The sequence below is a fragment of the Atractosteus spatula genome, chromosome 18 (assembly GCF_055471065.1).
Source record: "Atractosteus spatula isolate fAtrSpa1 chromosome 18, fAtrSpa1.hap1, whole genome shotgun sequence".
NCBI classification, from domain to species: Eukaryota; Metazoa; Chordata; class Actinopteri; order Semionotiformes; family Lepisosteidae; genus Atractosteus; species Atractosteus spatula.
In genome coordinates this window covers 17,861,839-17,882,183 of record NC_142723.1, presented here as the reverse complement: position 1 = coordinate 17,882,183, position 20,345 = coordinate 17,861,839, and the positions used below count along the sequence as shown (strand labels likewise).

Here is a 20,345-nt window from a genome sequence, read left to right as displayed (position 1 = left end):
GGAATAAGAATCCCGAAATCCATGTCAAAGGACGCAGACAGAAAGGTCAGTAAAATCCTGACCAGAAGAGGTGAAATGAGAAACTATTGGCTTAGAGAGATCTATAATCTTCAATGCTCTGATGTGTTCAGTCAGCAGGTTTTTTTCCTATCATACCAGAGTACTGGCTGAGCATTTCCTTTAAATTCAAGCACTGGATAAATCTTTTGTTTTTGGCTTGCATTATTGGATGAACTGCAGATCACAACTACACTGTTCCCAAAACTACTGGAAAAATGTGTTTTCATACAATACATCATTAGAACGTTGACATTTGCACCTCAGGCTCAGGCAGAGCCAGGACATTTTCACAAGTTCGTTATAGCAGATTCAGTATAATTGTATTCAGGAGCCTTCAGTGATTGGTAGTTTGCTGTAACCGTACTACTTCAACTGAGTTTTCATTTTAATAAGGTTGGGGCCTGCACATATGGTATGTATACTGCACGGTATGTATACTGTATCTTAGTAACTGAGTATGTGGTTTAAGTATTTTTTTAAAAGTCAACATGAAAGCTGTAGAGAAGACATGGTACTTTCAGGAATTTCACAACTAACAACAATATTGAAGGTTTTCATTGAGAGATCCTAACTGTTGATGCATATATCCTATTGTGCATGGGGAAAAAGTTGTCAGATTTCAAAGAGGTTCTGAATAGCAGAACTTCATGTCAAAATATCTCCTTTGTGTTCTTCATTAGTCCATGGTCTCTGCAAATCTATCTGGAACTTCCTTTAAGGAATAACTAGTTACTGATTTATTATAAGGACTTCAGTAGGCTACCAGGGAGGTCATTTTGATAAATTTTAGGAAATATTCAGAGGACCTTCAATTTTGTTTGAAAAGGCATAAGAAAAAGCAAATTGGTTCAATGTTTATATGTTGGAGTAGCTTCCTTGAACAAAATATTGCCCAAGTATTTGCTGTTTGCCTGTGAGGATACTGGATTCAGGGTTGATTTAATGAGACCACAGCTTTCCACTCTCTTTTGCTGTGATGGTTGCATTAAAAAAAACTAGACTAGTTTAACTACGCTGTTACTTTGGTTCCAATAACAGCTAATGCAAACTTCACTTTTTTTAGTCAACAAGTCAACATAGTGAACCTTTTCTTTAAAAATAATTTGCATGTACTGTATTATATGCTCAAGGATGTCAGCTGTTTAATAAACCTGTAATGTACTATGACATTGTTTTCTGATGCATAAACATTTATGTGAAGCCTGCTTTCTGTTTTGAATGAACAAAAACAGATAAAAAAGGGGAATGTTTCCCATATAGACAGGGCTTGAAATATAAGTGATAGGATATTATTTACATCTGTTGTGCCCAGACAGGTTATTTCTTAGCGTGATCATCTGCTCTGACTTTTCAAAGTAATCATTTCCTCCCTGAGGCTGAAATATCTAAGAAGAAATGAAAGCTAACTTGTGTTTTTTTGTTTTCTAAATATGAATCCACTTTTTATTCACTGTAGGCAAAAGCAAAAATATTAAAACAACAATCCAAGTAAAAAAGAAGGCTTTTCTGTCAAATGGCATGAATACTGTAATTTATTTTACTTACGATCGAGGAAGGGTAGTGTTTATCAGGCTCAATAGTAAGCTTGCATGCCACTGAAATGAAGCTGCTTTTAGTTTGATAAACGTGAAGCTCATCTCATTTTACCTTTGTCTTACTTAATGTTTACTCCACAGAAGGCAGACAATTTGACAAATGGTCTGTCGGTTTGGTAAATCACCACCAGTGGAATGTAGAACTAATATCTTATCTAAGAATTAATATCTAAAAATCTTGCATCTAAACTCTGGAATCAACAGCCTTCTCATTCTCTTTTTTATTCCAGGACACAGAGAGCATGTTTACAGAAACAAGGTGAGCCCCTTTACAGAAACACATGAATTAAACTAAATCTTTTTGCTCTGTCTTGAATTAATTGTTCAGCTATTAGAATACTGTATATACAGAACAGTACTATCCTATACTGCATTTAAAGATCATGGACCAACCAATCACCAGCTACAGTATGAAGTAATCCCAGAAAGAACTGTACAAGTGATTATATAATCTATATTTTTGTCAAGAGATACAGGATGCAAACGATCGTCTCGCCCATCTAGACACTTCTTTGAAAATTCTCAGGCAGGAATAAGGGGACATTCGTTAGGAAGCCCACATCAGTTCGGTCACCTGTATATATGTCTGAAGTGTAAGGAGTGTCAATGTGGATGCCGTTCCTTTAGAAACAAAGGGAAATAAAATCATTGATCACTATTGTGCAAATAGCTGGAGACACTGCGGAGGTGTTGGGTATTCAGATATAGTAACTATCTCTAGCTGAGCTGCCCTTGCATCTTTTAACAAGTTGTGTTAATGCAAAAAAAAAACAGAAATAAAAAGAAACAATCGAATTGTTCAATAACGCTGTAGACAGATTGCACTACAGGTTCCATATCTTTCATCAAGACCAGGCCCTTGGCTGGTTAAACTGACAGACAAAAGGGAACCATAAAAAGGATTAATGGTTCTTTTTGTAATGCTCTCTTTGTACAATTTTAATATTAATAACTTGAAGAAATTATGCCACTGAAACCATGTTCTAGCTGTAGGCATAGTTGATGAAGAGATTTTTTTAGTTGTTCATTACCAGTACTGTTGCCTAGATGTCAGATGGAATACTGACACAGTCTGAATTGCCTCGCTTTTGGCTCTAAAGAACACATGCATTGCAAAACAAAAGGCATTGAAAACAGAAATTTAGATGATCAATGTTATAATGAGTTCAGTTGCACGCCGAGGGCTGAAACTTTGCTTAAATGGCAAATAATGTATAAATGCTGAGCGAAATACAGGATGTTAGAATTTGTAGGATGAAAAGGCCTAGCAAATACTGTGATGAATATCCTGCTGCTTCATAGTAATAAAATGGAATGTGATGTCCAACAGGTGCTGTCAATTCTAAAACTCCCCTTAATGATATTAGTACTGTATATCAAGAGACACAAATGAAACAGTATGTTCAGGTATAGTAATTAAGAGGAAGATTTATTATAGAGTAAGCTATCTGTTTCTCCCACTGCATACTGAAAATATGATTTGTGGGACATTATCTGGTCAAGTGGGATTTAGGGAACAACTAGTTATCTTGAAGAAATTCATGGCAAAACCGAAGAAGGCCGAAGTAGAACCCCTTGTTTGAAAAGCATTTTGCCGTTTGTTACAAGTTTGTCCACACAATCATCCGTACCAGAAGTGACGTGACAAGGACAACCATGTTCACTATGAATACATCACAACCACTGTATATCCTGTATGTTTTTCCTTTGATTAAAATGAGTGGTGGATCAGGATATTATCCAGTAGTCCAAAGCTAGTATGAAGAGAATGTTTGGTATCTGAGATCATTGGTTGAGATATATCATTTCTTGCCAGTCCAGTAATGTTAAATCAGGTGATGTCAGGTGATTGTTGTGGGTTAGTTATCCCTCATACTAGAGCTGTGAACATCCTACTGTATAAACCTGTCTCGCCTTGACTTCCACAGTGTTTGGCGTCCACAGTTCAGATATGAAAGTTAAAACCAAACCCTGAAGAACTTTATTTTAAAAAGAAGCTGGCAATATGAAGAGCATGAAATTATGTATTTCAGATAATGTGGTACATAATGAAGAGAGAAAACCACAGGTGTCTTCGATATTCTTTGATCTTTCGGATATAATTATCAACCAAGTCTGGGTTAGCCAAAGCATCTGCAGGCTGATGACAGAAAAATTATCAGAGCTTTCCAGGAAACCTTTAAACAATTGTCAGTGAAATAATCTTCAACCTCCAGAGTGCAAGGGTGAAGTTTTCACAGTCTACAGTCCCCAGAAAACTCTGCCAGTGGAATTACAAAGCTTGTACTGCAGATTGTAAACCTTGAATCAGCACTCAGCAATAGAACATTTTATGGATAACTGAGACTAAGATACGCGTTAACCTTTCCTTCGCTTTGGTGAAAGTGTGAACATTTTTCATTTCATTTCATTTTTATTTACTGATGATGTAACTGATGATTACATCCACATAACGAGTTCTGATGCTCACAGAATCACTCCGGCTGCTCTTCTAGAAGGAAATGTTCCCCCACTTTTTGCAACACACTAGGTACTTGGTCCTCCTCTCTTAACAGGCTTTGTAAAGAACAATTTCTTAGCATGATGCAATCAGTGCAAATAAGGTTGGCGTCTGACATTTCTAAGGCAATGGTGTAAGCCATTTTATCTGGATTGGCAGAGACCACCATGGCTCTTTGAGTCAGGAGCAGCCTAAATATGAGTAAAATGTGGTCTGTTAAACTAAGAATTAGGACAGTGAAGCATTATGCACTTTTGTTACAGGGTATACTGCTTATTCCAATATGGATTATGACATACTGTACCCATTTTAATGTTCTCTATGATTTAGCGAATACAGGGCAGTAAACAATAAAGACGCACTGATAATTTGCTCAGACCATCTACTTAGTGGCTCCATTTTGTCTGGAAGGATGGTGGTGCAGTTTGCAGACCCTAAAGCTGGAAGAGATCAAAAGCAAATTTAGGGGGAGAGGGGCTGTTTTTTATATTTGAGGGAAGATTTACATTTAGTAAAGCACATGCAAGCAAATATCATATGCAGCATATATGGGATGCACGTATACTTTTTTATTTACAAAAATGATTCTGGCTGGGCACAGGAAAGGTGTGCTGCCAGCTGTGTGTGCACAGCTAGGACACAAGAGTGAGGCACTGAGAGGTTGTGGTGCAAAGAAGGTCTGGAGGAGTAGCAGCCTTGGTTGCTGCCGAGTCGGCCTGCCAGTAAGGCAAAGAAAGCGATAGAGCAGCTCTGGTCAACCTGGATTGATCGATTTGAGGACGTTCCACTGCTTCTCCCTGAAAAGGACTAGCCAGAGGGTGAGAGCTGGAGGTGAAACTCATTGAGCTCAGGACACCACGAGTGAAGAGCTCAGCATTGTGAGGGACCTGAGGCGTGATCTCAGAGAAGATCAGAGAGCACAGAGGCATCAGTGAATTGTAGACTCTGAGCCTGAGCTGTCCGTAGTCGCAGCCACTATCCTCATGGCCTCACACACCTCTTGGCAATCAGCCAGCTTTCCTTGACTGAGTTCTTCCTCCCTGCTGCTTTCACCAGCTCCCAGAGTCTGCGCCTGAGCCTCTCGCAGTACTTGGGAGTCTTCTACTGGACACCATTTGGCTCTGGTGCTGATACTGCTCTAGACCTCCTTAGGAAATGGTTCATCTCCCACCAGGTAGGTTCTGACTCTTCAAAAGCACTGGTGGGGTTTCTCTGAGACTGAGAAATTTGAGTTTATTGGAATATAACATGTACCTCAGTACAGTGCACTAGTGTTATGCTAATGAGTTGAGTAGTTGCTGCAGTTAACCAGTTAAAAAAATTTCAAGTAAAGTAGTATTTACAACTTTGACATGACCCAAGGGAAACGTGAAAGGATGTCATGGGGAACTGTATTTAAAAGTTCTTTACACAAAGAGTTGTGGGAGAATGGCACAGGCGATCCAGACATTTTTTTTAAATCAACAGCCTGTTTTCTTTCGGGCACCGGCTGCATGAGACTATCCAATCAAACTGATATCAATAAACAAAAGGGCTACGTGGATCAAATTCTGTCCTCTCTTTTGAACTTTCTCATGTTCTTGTAACTTATTACATGAACACATCAGCTGCATGACTAATTAGAAGTAGAAAGGTGGTAAATTGAGTGCATGATAAACGTTCACACATGAAAAATCTGACTTCTTGGTGCAGAGTTAAGATACTGTAGATCAGGTTATAGAACAGTAAGTGTCCTGCAAAGAACTTTAGGCCCCACAGCTCGCCTGCATATTTCTACATTATTTCATTCACATCATGGGGCTTTCAGATACTAATAAGGAGTAACCGCACTGTGATTACTCAGTAGGCCATGGAAAAAAATATTTTGAAACTTGTAACTCATGGGGGCTTCTGTAAACAGGCTCGATATCTTTAACAAGTTTCCAGGTGGAGCCAAGAAAAAAAGCTGCCTGCACCGTCAGTCTGTAGTCACGCCCACTCGAATGACATCTCTCGCAGGCCACGCCCCGCGCACCTGTGCGCCAGGTTCTGCTGGAGAGAGCGGAGCTGAGTGAGTTTGTTCCGCGGCTTTTACGATTATTTTTTATTTTTCCCTTATTTGAATATAGATAAAATTTAACTCATGTAATTATGTAGTCTAAACCTTACATGAGAAAAAGGTAAAACACGTAACTTTGTTGGGAGCTAAAGAGCATTTTAATGCGCCTTTGTTCACAAACTTAAGCGTTTGCATTCATCCAAACCTACGTTTGGAAAGTACTTTGAAAAGTAGCTTTGTAAACTTTTTCGTTATTTTCCAGAGTTTGTTGTGTGATTATGCTCTTCTATTCGCTTGCAACTAATACTTTTTAATGGGCTTTAAATTGTAAATTCGACTTTTTGGTGTTTTCAGTTTAGCGTCTTCGGGAAGGACAAGATTCGCACTAAATAATGTGAGTTTCAACGTAAGTACAAACATTTTATTCATTTCTTTACAAGTATCTCATTAAGAGAGATTTTGCGCTGTCTGCACTGGTGAAAACGCCGTTTGCTACTAAGAAACCTTGGTTTCAATTATCTTTAAATAATCGTCTAAATACTTGTGTTCTTGTGTTTCCAGTTTGCTGTTTTCGGGCAGGACGGGCTTGGTTCAGCTGCTGAAATTATCTCTGTAAGTATAAAACTTTTTATTCGTTCACACGTATCGCATTGAAGTACACTACAGTTTTTGGAAGAAGACTCAAACTAGGCGATGCTAGATTTCTCCAGGGCAGAAATGGTTTTGACCCGATAACGCCGTTATTTATAGCAATCATTTTCTCCTAAAACTGCGATCAATGTCGCTTTTTAATGCGCATTATACAGATGCATTAGAACCCGTTTTAGCTTCCAAATTGCATCACAACAATTAAGACAACGGAACCTATAAAACTATGGATTGGTTATTTGTGTTAAATAAGTTGTTTCAGCAAACAGAATGTGCTAGTCTCTAATCGATACACTCTAGTTGTGTTGTGTCTTCGGTATTCACACTTGTAACCTTTGAATGTAACTGCTTAAACACCCTGTTAAACAGGAACGTTTTCTGTTACACCAGGCTGAACGCTTTGTTCCAACTGGAAATCTTTTTGAACTGTATCAGTCAATACAGAAGCTCGATCTAACTGGGATAATTTCGAGATCCTGTTTGTAACCGAAAGTTAATACTGATTTCTGTTGTTTTGCAGGAATTGCAACGAAGTTTCAGTCTTCATTCCGGTCGCTGCCTCGACACAAGCCTCGGAGAAACAGTAACGTGCTGTATGTTTGTTTTAACATGTAGTTGTTTGCAAATGTTTTCTTACTCTGTTGACTTGTAACAGTATTTAGCGTTAATGTAGGCGTGCTTTGACAGTTTGTAATTGAAATGCATGCTCATTTTCACTTCGAAGCCTGTGCATCCGACGTATTGTAATGCTTTGTTTTGTATGCCATTTTCTCTCAATAAATGGTTGATTGAACCTTGATTTTGTTCTTTCATTTCTTGTGCAGAGTTCTGTACCCCTTGGCCCTGAAAAACCCCGATGTTGGCGAGTTTTTTGGCGGAGAGATTTTGCTAACAGATTGTGGCCGCAAGGGGACCCCCTATCGCTTTTTGACTTGAAAAGGTCAAAGGCTACCCCCTTTTTAAGCGTGTCCAGATTTTCCCGCCAAAAAACTTAGTATCTGGGGTCGGCGGGGGCTGGCTGATTGACCGCAGCTCTAGCCAAGCCCACTCGCTCCCGGCAGGAGAGGATGGCAGGCTGGTGGTGGCTTTGGTCCCTGCAGAGAGGCAGGTCTCCTGGTGTGTGGACTTAGAAAGCTGTCAGTTGCAAGCTGTGACTGATAGGCTGAGTCCGCCCTGGGTGCCTCCTCTCTCTCGGGCTGAGGCCATCTCCAGCCTGCCTTCCCCTCCTGCTGGGAGTGAGGGGGCTTGGCTAGAGCTATCCTCAGTTCTCCTCCCCCCAGGGCTATACCCACGCTCCCTCCTAGGGACCCTTTCCCCCCAGAGACCATCTAAAAAGGCGGGAGTCTTCGCACTTTTCCAAGTCAAAGTAGTGCGATACAGGGTGTCGCCTTGCGGTGCGTGGCGCACACCGCAAGACAACCCTTCGCACCTTCAAAAATACAGGACAATGCAGACAATGAAATCAAGAGTTTTTATTGCAGAATTCACAGCATATACAATAGCAGCAGTCAACAGAAAACATGCAGGTCAAGAATAAAATACAGCACTGAATCGGGACATTACAGATCAAGCCACTGGTAACAAATCAAATGCAAGAAAAAGCACACATTGTCAAGAAAAAATTGCCGGAGATCGTCGGAGCGCCGAGAACCAGGAACCGCAGCACATACAATAGCAGCAGTCAACAGGAAACATGCAGGTTAAGAACAAGATAAATCGGTATATAAAGGGTACACTACAGATCAAGCCACTGGACTGGGAACAAAAATCAAATGCAAGAAAAAGCACACATTGTCGAGAAGAACTTGCCAGCGCTCGTCGAGTTGCTGGAAAGGAGATCGTCGGAGCGCAGAGAACCAGAAGCCGCAGAACTGAAGTCAAAAGGAAAAGGATCAAGTTAACAGGATATTGGATTTGTAGAATCGATTCACTTGAAGTTCTGAAGTCTTTTAACTTTTTTTTAATAAACTGCCCCAATAAAGAAACATACAAACACGCTCAAATTCAACAAGCAAACAATGGGTAACATCATGAGAAATCACAGATACACCCCGGTCCCAATACTCCAATATTTAGAAAACAGGTTCAGCCTATTATGAATAAAGGAATCCATAAAAAACAACCAGCGCTTTTGTCTCCCCTATTTGTATTCAGCAAAAGAACAACTAAACGAAAAGAAGTGATAACGTTAGTAGAAAACCGTTCTGGTGTTAAAATGCTGTGAAATACAAGTCGTCTTTAATACACCAATTTTGCACAAAAATAAATAGTTTAGCGTAAGGTAGGAATAAAACTTACCGCGGAAAAAAACACTTTCGTAACTGGAGGCCCGTTTTTGAAATCCTTTTGTCACCTGGAGAAACAAGAAAACATACGAATTCGTACATTTAATCTTTGCAAAAGTTGATCATTTGCGAACGGAAAGCGATACTATAGCCCGATTCCGAAAGGCGGAGATACTAACAATTAGATAAACAGTTAATAATTGTTATACAGCAAATTATTTAAGATAAATTACAGCTTTTTTCGTTAAAGGAAACAGAGCTAGAGATACCATGTCTTTAAAAACATACTTACATGGAAGGTAGTACAAGAACGCTGAATGCAGACTTTTGAAACTTCGAGAGCACGCTCAGACAGAAGACTCATTTCGGCGTCCTAAAACACAAATTCAACAGAAACAAATGCAGTTAACAAAAGTTGCAACAACAATACATTTTTTCTAACTTTCCTCAAAGTAAAATTATAGTTTTTGCATTTAAAATAAGAAAATTAGAAATAAAACGCAAACGCACCTCACGCCGCAGACACTCACCCCGCCGCCATCTTGCCGGGCGCACCTGTGGAACAGGTGGACGGGGCGTGTCCGCTGAGGAAGGTCACTCTGGGGGCGGGCTCGGCTCATGAACGACAGCTGTGCACTCGGTTACAAGGGCTCCACACTCACGCTACTGAAGATAAATAGAAACTTGAACTCACCAAATCATACATAAAGTATGTAACGGCTGAAGATTTTCAGACAACCTACACAGTAGCATTCCTCTACGAGTCTGTTCGCCGGACTCGTTTAGCTTGTGGCCGGTTGATCGAATCAAGAGAAATGTGCTGGAGAGAGACCCCTGTCGCTCCTAGTTAGGACTGCACCTCTCTTTCACTGCTAGTGCCACACCTATCCTGAAGGTGTCTCAGTGGTAAAAGGGGCTGCTTTTTAGAATTGAATTCCGAGCTATGCATTTATAAAGGACTTAACCCCCCCATTCTCCCTGTTTTGGAGGGCCCCGAAAATGGAGCCCCCCAAAACGGCCGGCGTGGTAGAGAACAGCCCCTTCTACAAACTCACCCCGACAGCACGAGAACTGCACCCGGGGCTTAGGTCTCAGACTGACGGGGAGGCTCGGGGCTCGACTTCAACTCAAGACTCTCTGGGAGTCGATCTGCTTTCTAAACTTTAGAAGTGTCCGATGGTTCAGCCCGCGGAGCCACCAGGCCGGCCATGCAGAATACCGGCCATGTACATCTCTTATTCAGAAAAGTCACAGTTCTGAAGCGTCACAATTTGCAGTAGAGTTGGGTGAACCTGTATGTCATGTGTCAGTCTGAGAAGTTAAAATGTTGATGATTTTTTTTCTTTTAGACAAAATGTCTGAGCTGATTCTAAAGATAACTTAAAAAATACACGAACGACTAAAATTCCTCTAAATGTTTTATACCCTAGCTGGTGTCTGGGCAGAGTGTCCCTTTAGTTCCTTTATACTAGCAGGTGTCACGACATGATATGTTTCCAAGTTCCAGATATAAACTTAATCCTTCTAATTAAAGATGTAAAAATTAATAGCAATGCCTGTAAATATAATATGAATTGTTTGTGCATAGAAAACAGAACAGCGATAAGGATGTTAACCACATGTTCATCAATCAATGGGGCATCACATCGCTCCTAATTATATTAGAGATGTTACCATTTAATATGCTATAAAATGTGAAAGTAACTGTAGTCAAAAATAGTCAACGAACTAGTGGAAGCAGTGTGCCACAGGTATTCAGGAGTTTTGTATTAACTCATGTCATCTCCACGAGAGAGGTGCAAATTCATTTTGATTACTTAAAAAGTAATCAAAATTCAATACCGTGTTATAGACTGTACACATAGGTTATACAGTGAAACTTCTTGGGGATCCACTGTTCCTGGATGATGTACAGTACAGTAATCACAGGTGAGATTGCCTATCAAACACTAACAGTATAATTCTTATTACCTGATCCAAACTTAAATTATAGGAATTCTGAAACACTTTCTGGCGCAAGATTGACGCTAACATCTAATATTTTACAATTGATGATCTGTACCCCTAGGGGTGAATATAGTATTTTGAAGCAAATCGTAAATATTCAATTAAAGGTTCAATAAGGATATTTAATCAGAGGCTCGGTTAGAAGTATGGGGTGGAATTGTACTCCAAATTACTTGTTCCTGACCGAATGTTTTCAAAGCGGAGACGGCCAACTCCAGGATCCAGTCCGTGTTTTACACATTTCTAAGTAATTAAAAGTCCGAAGCCAGGTGTGATTAATCTTGTATCAATTGGTCTCCCTGAAAAATCGTTCTGGCAGACTTATTGCATCTTTGCCTTTAAATAGCGGCTTCGTAGCTGCAGGAAACGAATACGCAATGTTTCGTTTAATTTGGGTAGGAGAATGTTGAATAAAGTTTGTTCTTATTTAGATAGGAACAGTTTAAAATGAAACGAGAGAAGGCATTAGAGCTTAAGAGTAATAAAGAAAGCGGTCACTAACTGGATCTTAGAAAAGACCTTTTAACTTCATCAGAAGGCTTGAATTGAAACTAATCCAACAACTTTCGTTCTTTTAAAAGGGGGTGAAATGGAACGTTTCTTTTTAGTTGCTATTTGATATTGCTACCTCTGTTAATGCTTGCTCAGGTCTGTTAGTGGTGTTCCAGCAAGTGTCTTATTCACTAATTTCTCCTCTCCAGCTCCCCAGCCTTCCTGTCCTCTACAACAGCCTGGACGCCGAAGCGCAGAGCTCCCGTGTGGCGTGAAACTGGACAGATGAGCGGTCAGTTCGAAGGTGAGAATCCAACCGGTCTGCACTCTGCTTGCAGAGCCTCTTGCTTTCAGGTTTAAAGAACTCTGTACTTTTGTTTGTAAAGCAAAATTATATTAAGAGCGCGTCCGCAGCTGCGTTCACTTAATCTGAGTTCGTGGAAACATTCCCACAGGGAAATGGAGCAAAGACGTGTTTTACCTCCTGCTGACCGCTTAACACGTCTCTGCGAATAAACGTCTTATGTTTGCCTTCCAAAAATGGTGCTATTTTTTATATAGGCTAAGGCAAGAGGCCAGAACTTGCGACTAGATGTATGGGAAACGATTTTTCTTCCCTGCTCAAGCAGCAGCCGGACTCACCTCGCGGTCCCAGGTGCCCACCGTCTCTCCGGCCGGCTGTCCTGACTGGAGCGTTTCCTCGCCCGGGGCTCCAGACTGCGAGCCGCCGGAACTTTTGGATAATGACAGCCGGCCGGGTTACGCCTGTCCCTTTTCTTGTTAAATTTTTGCAATAAACTAGTGTCCTTGGATTGTTTCTTAAACCAATTTGGTTGGGGATGTTGGCGGGGTCACTTCATGCAGGAAGATCATGCCTCCACGTAAGATCATCCTCACGTTTCTTTAAGGAGCCTACATGTATTTTCTTTACCCCTGCAGGCTGCTCAGAGGGCCTGTCAGTCACGAATTTAGGGTGCTTCATCTTCATCCACAGTAGTTGCTGCAAGAGCTTCTTTCCTGGACTATAAAACTCCAGCTGTTGCTTGTATGGACACAAAGACACGCAAGCAGTGGACAAGTAAATGCTTACTAACCCAATAAACTTACATGATTACCATGGATAAAAGCACCCCTTTACACATGCTTGCGTTTGCTTAATATTGCAGCCCCCTCTAAGTGAGTCTTGCTCTTGCCCAGACTGGTTCTGGCAATAAGGATTTGGAAGAGCAGGTCTAGTCCTGACAGGTTCAGCTCAGGGTCTAGTCCTGCTTGCAGCTTGACTCCTGCGTCAATCAGAAAAAACATATCACTATTTTATTTTTGTTATATAGCTCTATGTAAATATCTCAACTAACTGCTAAAATAAATTAACAGACAAACCTAACCCAATTAAAGCTGTCTAAAATAACAGTACGAGTGTCAGTGATGGGTTTCTGCTAGGACAAAGTGGCCCTAAAATCATACTATCTTTATTCATAAGTTTTTATCTCATCTATAGCTGCATCAGGTAAGGCTGGACTTGACATGCTTAGTACAGTAATAAGGCCAGGAGCATGTAAAATTACCTGTTAGCAATACCGAGCCCCAGATAAAAAAAGTTTGAAATGCATTGCTCTTAGGTAATCGGTATTCCATGTAAACTAAATGAAAGTGTGATGCCGCGGGGGTTACAGTCATCTGTCAGGTCGATCAGTAGATGGAACCCAAGACCAGAACACACCTGAGGCAAATAACAGTTAAAAACACAGGTCTACCCTGATAAAATAAAACAAAGAGAGCAACTTATCTTGAAAACAAATAATGTACTCATATGAAAAAATATATTTCTTCTCAAAGTAAGAAATCTTCCCATTTTCTCTTAATAAACTAGATCCAATCGGGTATAAAATAAAAAAAAACTTCCTTTATTGAAAAGTAAATGTGTGCTTCTTAAGCCCATTTTAACTTGAACACTTTTTTTCTCATTCATTTCAGATTTGAATGAATGAATTAACCTTTATTGCCTGTAAGGGAATGTCTTGCACAACAAGAGCTCATAAACATAAAATATATGACAATAATACAACAGCAACAAAAGTTCAATACCATGACACAAAACAACATTTAACAACATTGCTCTGTCCAAACTCAATCCAGTACTGTAAGACTAAAAACAGACAATTAGTAAAGTCTAAAACAACAATAACAGTTATAACATCCCTACCGCCAAAATCTTTTTGTTCAACAACTGAATGCTTCTAGGCGTAAATGAAGTAAATGCTCTCTTAGGCTTTATACAGAGGATCTGGTATCTCTCCCCAGAGGGTAGGAGATATTCTATATTCTAAAAAGAGTGGATGAGCAGGGTCATCGAAGATTTAATAATATGTTGTTCTATCAGACATGTTATTGAGTCCAGGGATGTGCCGGTAATCTTGCCATCAGTCCTGATCACTTTATTCAACTTGTTTTTGTTCTGCAAGGACAAGACACCTCCCCACCTCTGAATACAAAAGGATAGCATGCTCTGAATAAAACTCATAAAAAAAGTGTCAACATTGTACTTTCAATTAAAACTTAATTTTAATTTAATTAAAATTAAAACTCCTTAACTTCCTTAAAAAACAACCTTTGTTGCACCTTCAAATACCTTGCCTCTGTATTGATGGTCCAAGTGAATTTACACTCAATAATAGAGCCAAGGCATTTATATTAGTTTACTTTCAATATCTTTTCCTTTCACAGTTAAAAAGTTCAAAAGAATAGAACATTTCTTTCTGAAATCAATAATTTCCTTTGTTTTAGTTTTAAACATAGTAAATTATCCTGACACCAATTATACCAAGGATTTATCTCGTCTGTTATTCTATTCATCATCATTCAAATGTCCAATCATCCACAAAGGTGATAATCGAACAGTTGGAATAGTGGCCTCCTGTACATTATTTCTATTCCTTAGTTTCTCCACCTTGGATTTATAATCTCTTTAAGCCTGTTTCAATTCTTCCTGTATCGTCTTCTGAATCACTTTCCCCCTCAATCTATCATGGCTTTGAATTCCTGCTCTTTCTTTTTGGATTAGATCAGATCATCATGTTGGTGGTTTGATATGAACTTTATAGGCGTTCTTAATGTTACCATAACAGGGATCTAACGTTCTAGAACCTCTTGTGTAGCCTTTTACATACTGATAATCATTAAGGAGAACTCACTTAAGTAAACAGCCATTGAAATCTCCCAAAATTAATTTCTGAGGCAGTTTTATAATCGTCATCAGGAGAAATATACAGAAGAGTTGCAAACACTCAGAAACAGACAGGAGTTCCAGATCAGATAAAGGCCTTTCATATCAAATGGTCTGTTTTTTACTTCTTATACTATCTGCCCTTGATTATTTCTTTACCCTTTTCTTTTTTCTACTTCTCTCTTTCCCCCCTGCCCTTCCATTGTTTTGCTATGGTTTAGTTTAATACAAAGTCTTTGTTTTTCTGTTGTCTTCCAACACATTCTCTATGTCCTTTTCCAAATGGGAAATCACGTACTCACCAAATTCAGTCAGCTGTAGTTTGTGTGTACCTTGGCTTCAGTTTCTACTCTCTGTCATCTCTGGGTTTGATTTATATGGCCTGCAGGTACGAGAGCTCCTCTGTCTTGTTCCACTTCTATCATCATTGCGGTGTTTTATGTTGCAGTACTTCAGTTCCGCCATCTTAACGAGATCAAAAGTCTCAGTGAAGTCTTCTTAAAGTACCTCCCATTCAGTGCAGTGCCCGTGGTGGCATCACAAAAGTTATACAAACAGAAATTCATAGTTCAGAACAAAGTGATGTGAAATCAAACACCAAAAGTTTACCTTCCAAGAATAAACATTTTACAAGAACTTGTTTTACAAGCTGGATTACATAAAGTGCTTTACATTTGACAGGGTGCTTTGTGCAAAAGAACCAGGACTGTAAAACACAGGCTGTGTGCAAGCAGAGCAGAGATATTCCTACCTGCATTGTGGCAGCTGTGTCCTCCAACAAGCGCAGTGTGCAGGATCTTTTCTTTCCAGAAGAAGACGCGTTCAGGTCTGAAATAAACCACAATGCACACACTTTCGATTAAAATTGGAGAGAGTCCTTTCATTAGCAAGTGAACACTAATGAGTTTTATTTTCTCTCATTAGAAAGTGAACAAGCTCACAGATATAGCTCATCGCATATGCACGCTCTTGGTGCAAATCGTGGCATTCTGCATGCATGTCCAGGTCAAGGGATGCTCAGGCTTCCTGATATGGGGGAGTCTGGGTTTTCTTCATTTTGTGTCTTGTGTTTGAATGGTGGCTGTACCATCCCTACAGGACGTCTACTGGACTGTTCCAATTGTAACAATTCTGCATGAATGTCAAGGCCTGCTTCAGGTGTAGGTGTAATAGCTGACATGAACTTTTTTTGTAAATTAATAAGGGCACCAGGGTAAAATGCAATCAAATTCAATTCCTTTTAAACATTTCATAGCTTTTAAATTATGTACTTTTTACTTGGTTTTAACTGCATTTACTTGATGTATAATTATTAAAATCATCTTCTGCTTCAGTGATAGTAACAGACTGATTCCTACACTGTTAAAATGATACACTATGGTAGCTGCATCTGGGTCAACATATCACACTGCTAAACGAGCTCATGGCTCTTTAAGCACTTAAACTGAAATCGATGAGTTGCACTAAAACCAACGTCCACAGCAGTCAGAATAAACATTATACAAGATACATACGAGAAACATATGTACATCTACATGCCTACACACACAACATTTGTTAAAAAAAGATTATGCTGTCAAACATGATAATTATAAGAACTCTGCTCCAACTCATTTGTGGTCATTATAATGCTAAGAGTATTTATAAAGACATAAAAATTATTCAGAAGTCAGAAGGTTGTCTTCTATTTAATTGAAACAAAATGTGTCTTTCTATATTCCTACCAGTTCTGTTAGGAAATTCATACATATCCTCTTTCATAGAGGAGTGTATGAAGATTGTCATCTAGCATTTTCGCAGGCTACATAGAAAACGATATGATTGGCTGCTCAGCTCCTTACATCTGGCCAATAGGAATTAAAAAATTGAAAAGACACCTGTTATTCACCACTACGAACAGCTCCTCAGTATATGAACAACTGATCAATAGAAAATACAAGTACTCCAACTCCCCAGCTGAGAATAGAGCTTGGTCCAATAAAAACACCTTACCTATTTAGTCAGGAAGCAAATCTGGAAAAAACAAGCAACAATATTACTACCTTGTAGCATGATCTCATATTATGCACATATGAGCCTACTCAGAACTGGTACTGAACCTGGAAATCCAGACTGTTATGGTAAGTAGTGTGTGGGGTGGGAGAGAGCTGTAGGTGCTCTTCTGTCTTGCCTCTCTCTGTAAGAGGTTGGATGATATGTATAAGCAAGGTCTAAAAAGATTAAAGTAGAGGGGTGCCAAACTTCAAGTCCTAGCTAAATTCCAGTCTAGACTAACAACCTGGACTTCGTTTCCCATTAATTTGTTTAATTTCTCTACTCTGTTGGTGCTTCTCACTAGGTTTTGTTGCATTTCCATGAGATAAACTGAATACCTGCCAATAGGTCAAGCACTATGTACAGAAAAGGACAGCCTTGTGCAGTAATGAAATGCCTAAAGTGGGATACAAGCCTCCTGCCATAAAAATATTAGGTTCTGTAATGTTAAGGTACAGCTCAGGTGTCACAGTCCAAGTATTTCCAAGAAAGGCCTGCAGATATGACACTAATGCAAGCTGTGAAATACGTTGCATTCTATATTAATGTTAAATTGCCTGGCTGCCCCCAACTTCCCACCACAATCCCAGATGTTAAGTAGATTTATACAAAATAGCTAAAGGATGACTAGCAATTAAATATGAATAACTGAAATGTATTCTATCCCTGCACTTCAGCAAAACCATATGTGCTCTAGATTAAGCTGAAAATGCTCTCACCCCTGCTTTTGGGGAATCTGAGCTCAGCAGGTTTTAGGCTTATTAAATGACCATTAAGGACCTGGACTAACCACCCAGGTGACATTTTGAAGGAGTTGCAACAAAACCCAGGAGACCCTGCAAGAATCTCCCATCAGCAAGTGATACCTCCAGTGCTCCTAGTTAGTGGTTGATTTGTATAACTGAGCTCTATTAGCAGTTCTCCACATGAGGTCTGGAGATCCCTGCTCTAGTAGAGCCCATTACAGAAAAGGCATCTCCAAGGGGTTGGAGGCTCCTGGGCAGGCTTATATCAGGATCACAGGGCACTTCCAGAATTCATGCCAGTTAAGCTACTCCACACCTTTGAAGGAAACTAGTCTGCAGCAGCAGTCACAGCTGAGGTGGAACAGGCCTATTCCAGCCAGGAGACCTGGTCAACATCCAGCTTGGCACCTTGGTTGCTGTGCTGTAGCAGCACTGACAAGCCTGTGCTCCCTTGGTCCTGTCAGTACTAGTTTTCTTCTGCAGCTGCACCTCTCAAGCTATTCCATCAGTGCATTACAGGTGTGACAACTGCATAACTGAAGCTCCTTGGTTAGTGCAAAGTGTGATTTGTCTCCACGTAATACTGTTGCCTAAGGAAGAACAACCCCTGAAAGTACCGTTACCAATTACTGCCCTCCCACTGATCTTCAGATCAATAAATCATTAGATATTATCGAGTAACACCAGCGGACAGAGTTCACTTAATGGCTGTACACAAGAGACTTCCAGCGACACCTTCACTTTATTGAACAGACAGGATACAGATGTTACAAGAGCAGGCTCAAGGACATGAAAAGATTAGAGGAGCCCCATACACACCACATCTTGGTTCCACATCACAGATGCAGTGCCGAGGATCTCCCCTTCTTGTTGGAAGGCTTCAGCTGCCAATCTCCATTCTTCCCATGTGATCAAGAGGGCTCCAGATATCACAGCACACCTCTCCTTTGTCTTTAGAAAGGAAAGGAGTTACTGCCACTACACAAAAAAAAACAAAAACAAAAACAGGACTCCTAACCCACTCAACTCCCACACTTGGGAGAATGCAAGCTCCTCAACTTACCCCCCCCAATCAAAGGACTTCCACACCATCCCCCCCAGACTCATCCAGTAGAGATACTCCAGTGAAGCTTCCTTTAGCACAAAAGGACTGGGGTGTTGGACTGAGTTGCAAAACACATTCACCATCATCAACTAGATCTGCCATGCCAGTTTACTTCACAGCTTCAGCTCACCTCAGCATGACTTACCAATGACCTAGCATACACATCTCCCCCTGTTGGGCAGCATCACTTACTGCATCTCCAAGTCATAGCACAGCTTGTGAAGTCCCACAGACAATCAACCCACTTCAGTTATAGTGTCCTGGTTGCATTTTCCAAGCCACTGCCATCTTGCTCTTCTCACCAAACAGATCCCAGTATTCTAGAGCCACAGGAACATTGGAAAACCCACACTGAATAATTCTCATGTTCCTCTCCAATACAAAGCACAATATAAATGCTTTTCTCCCAAACTTCACTTTTATAAGCCTCTTCATTAATTACAGGGGCTGGGCTAATTCCATGGGAACCTATCCCAAAAGCCCTACAATCCTCATGTGGAATGGCCAGGTGTGTCCAGCTCAATAACGCACACCTGCTTCCAGATCCCTGCCTGCTCAGAAGCCATCTTGGCTCAGAGAAACACCACAGCCTGGGCTTGAGCCAAAATGGAAGGATCCTACAGAAGCCTTCTAGGGACAGTACAACATTGCTTTAATAAATTTTCCTCCAACATTATTAGAAGTGTGTTCTTTCTAAACATATTCAGCATACCATACCTCAATCTATTTCAGAAATAGATTAAGAGAGAAAGATAATGATTTGATTATGGTTTCTATTTATTCCTTATACAGATTTGTGACTTTAACTCTTAAATCACTTCAGCATCCAATATTATTTTTCTTCATATATCAGAAAACTTGTCGATGCCTGCTATGATTGGAATTGTGTTCTTAGCTGATGTATCGCAAAGGAGAAACTCAGTGCTGCAGACTCATTATAAAAACATGCTTTGCTAATAGAGTCCTCTGTATTTAAATAATAGTTGTAATAATAGTGATTGATGAGAGTGTTGTATTTTTACTTAACTAAGGAGTTTAAAACAATACTTTGAGACATAGAATTTGCTTTCCAATATTTTTGATGCCCTGTATTGGGTGATGATGTTTTTAACTGTTTTTTTCCTATTGAACAGCTTCCTTCCATTTTCACTGAGAATTGATCTAGTGGTTTGATTCATTTAAACTAGCAGGGTGACTTTTTTTAATAATCAGTAGAGTCTGAAATAATTATGTATTTGTTTCTACTTATGGTTTTGGTTTTTCCTCATGTACTCAAACAACCCCATCACCTATGAGTTTTCATTTTCATCCTTTGATTTCTGTAAATCCTTTCTTCCCCTAAAAAACTGGCATCATCATTGTTTCCTCCTGGTCTCCCCTTCATAGACACAACCCATTATTAATGAATTGGTGTTACTACTTTTACCATTTTTAAAAATCCAGGAATGTGAAGGACCATGAACATCTTCCTCCACAGTGGTCACATATCCCCTCTCAGAAAGACCAGAAACTTGCAGGAGATGTACAGTATTGTTAATCTAATCCCTGCCAGAGGAGCATTTACAATAAACTAACATAGGGGTGTGAAGACATATAGCCCTATTTTTCTCTG

The 20,345-nt window shown here is 39.9% G+C and overlaps 1 long non-coding RNA gene across 1 annotated transcript; it reads right to left on the bottom strand.

Moving 5' to 3' along the window:
- Positions 1-8,637: 8,637 nt before the first annotated feature.
- On the bottom strand, positions 8,638-9,485 carry LOC148818737 (uncharacterized). The gene is made up of 3 exons (XR_016094463.1): positions 9,419-9,485; positions 9,140-9,194; positions 8,638-8,712 (listed from the first exon to the last, which is right to left on the bottom strand). It is a non-coding gene; the product is annotated as an uncharacterized LOC148818737 (long non-coding RNA).
- Positions 9,486-20,345: the final 10,860 nt, after the last annotated feature.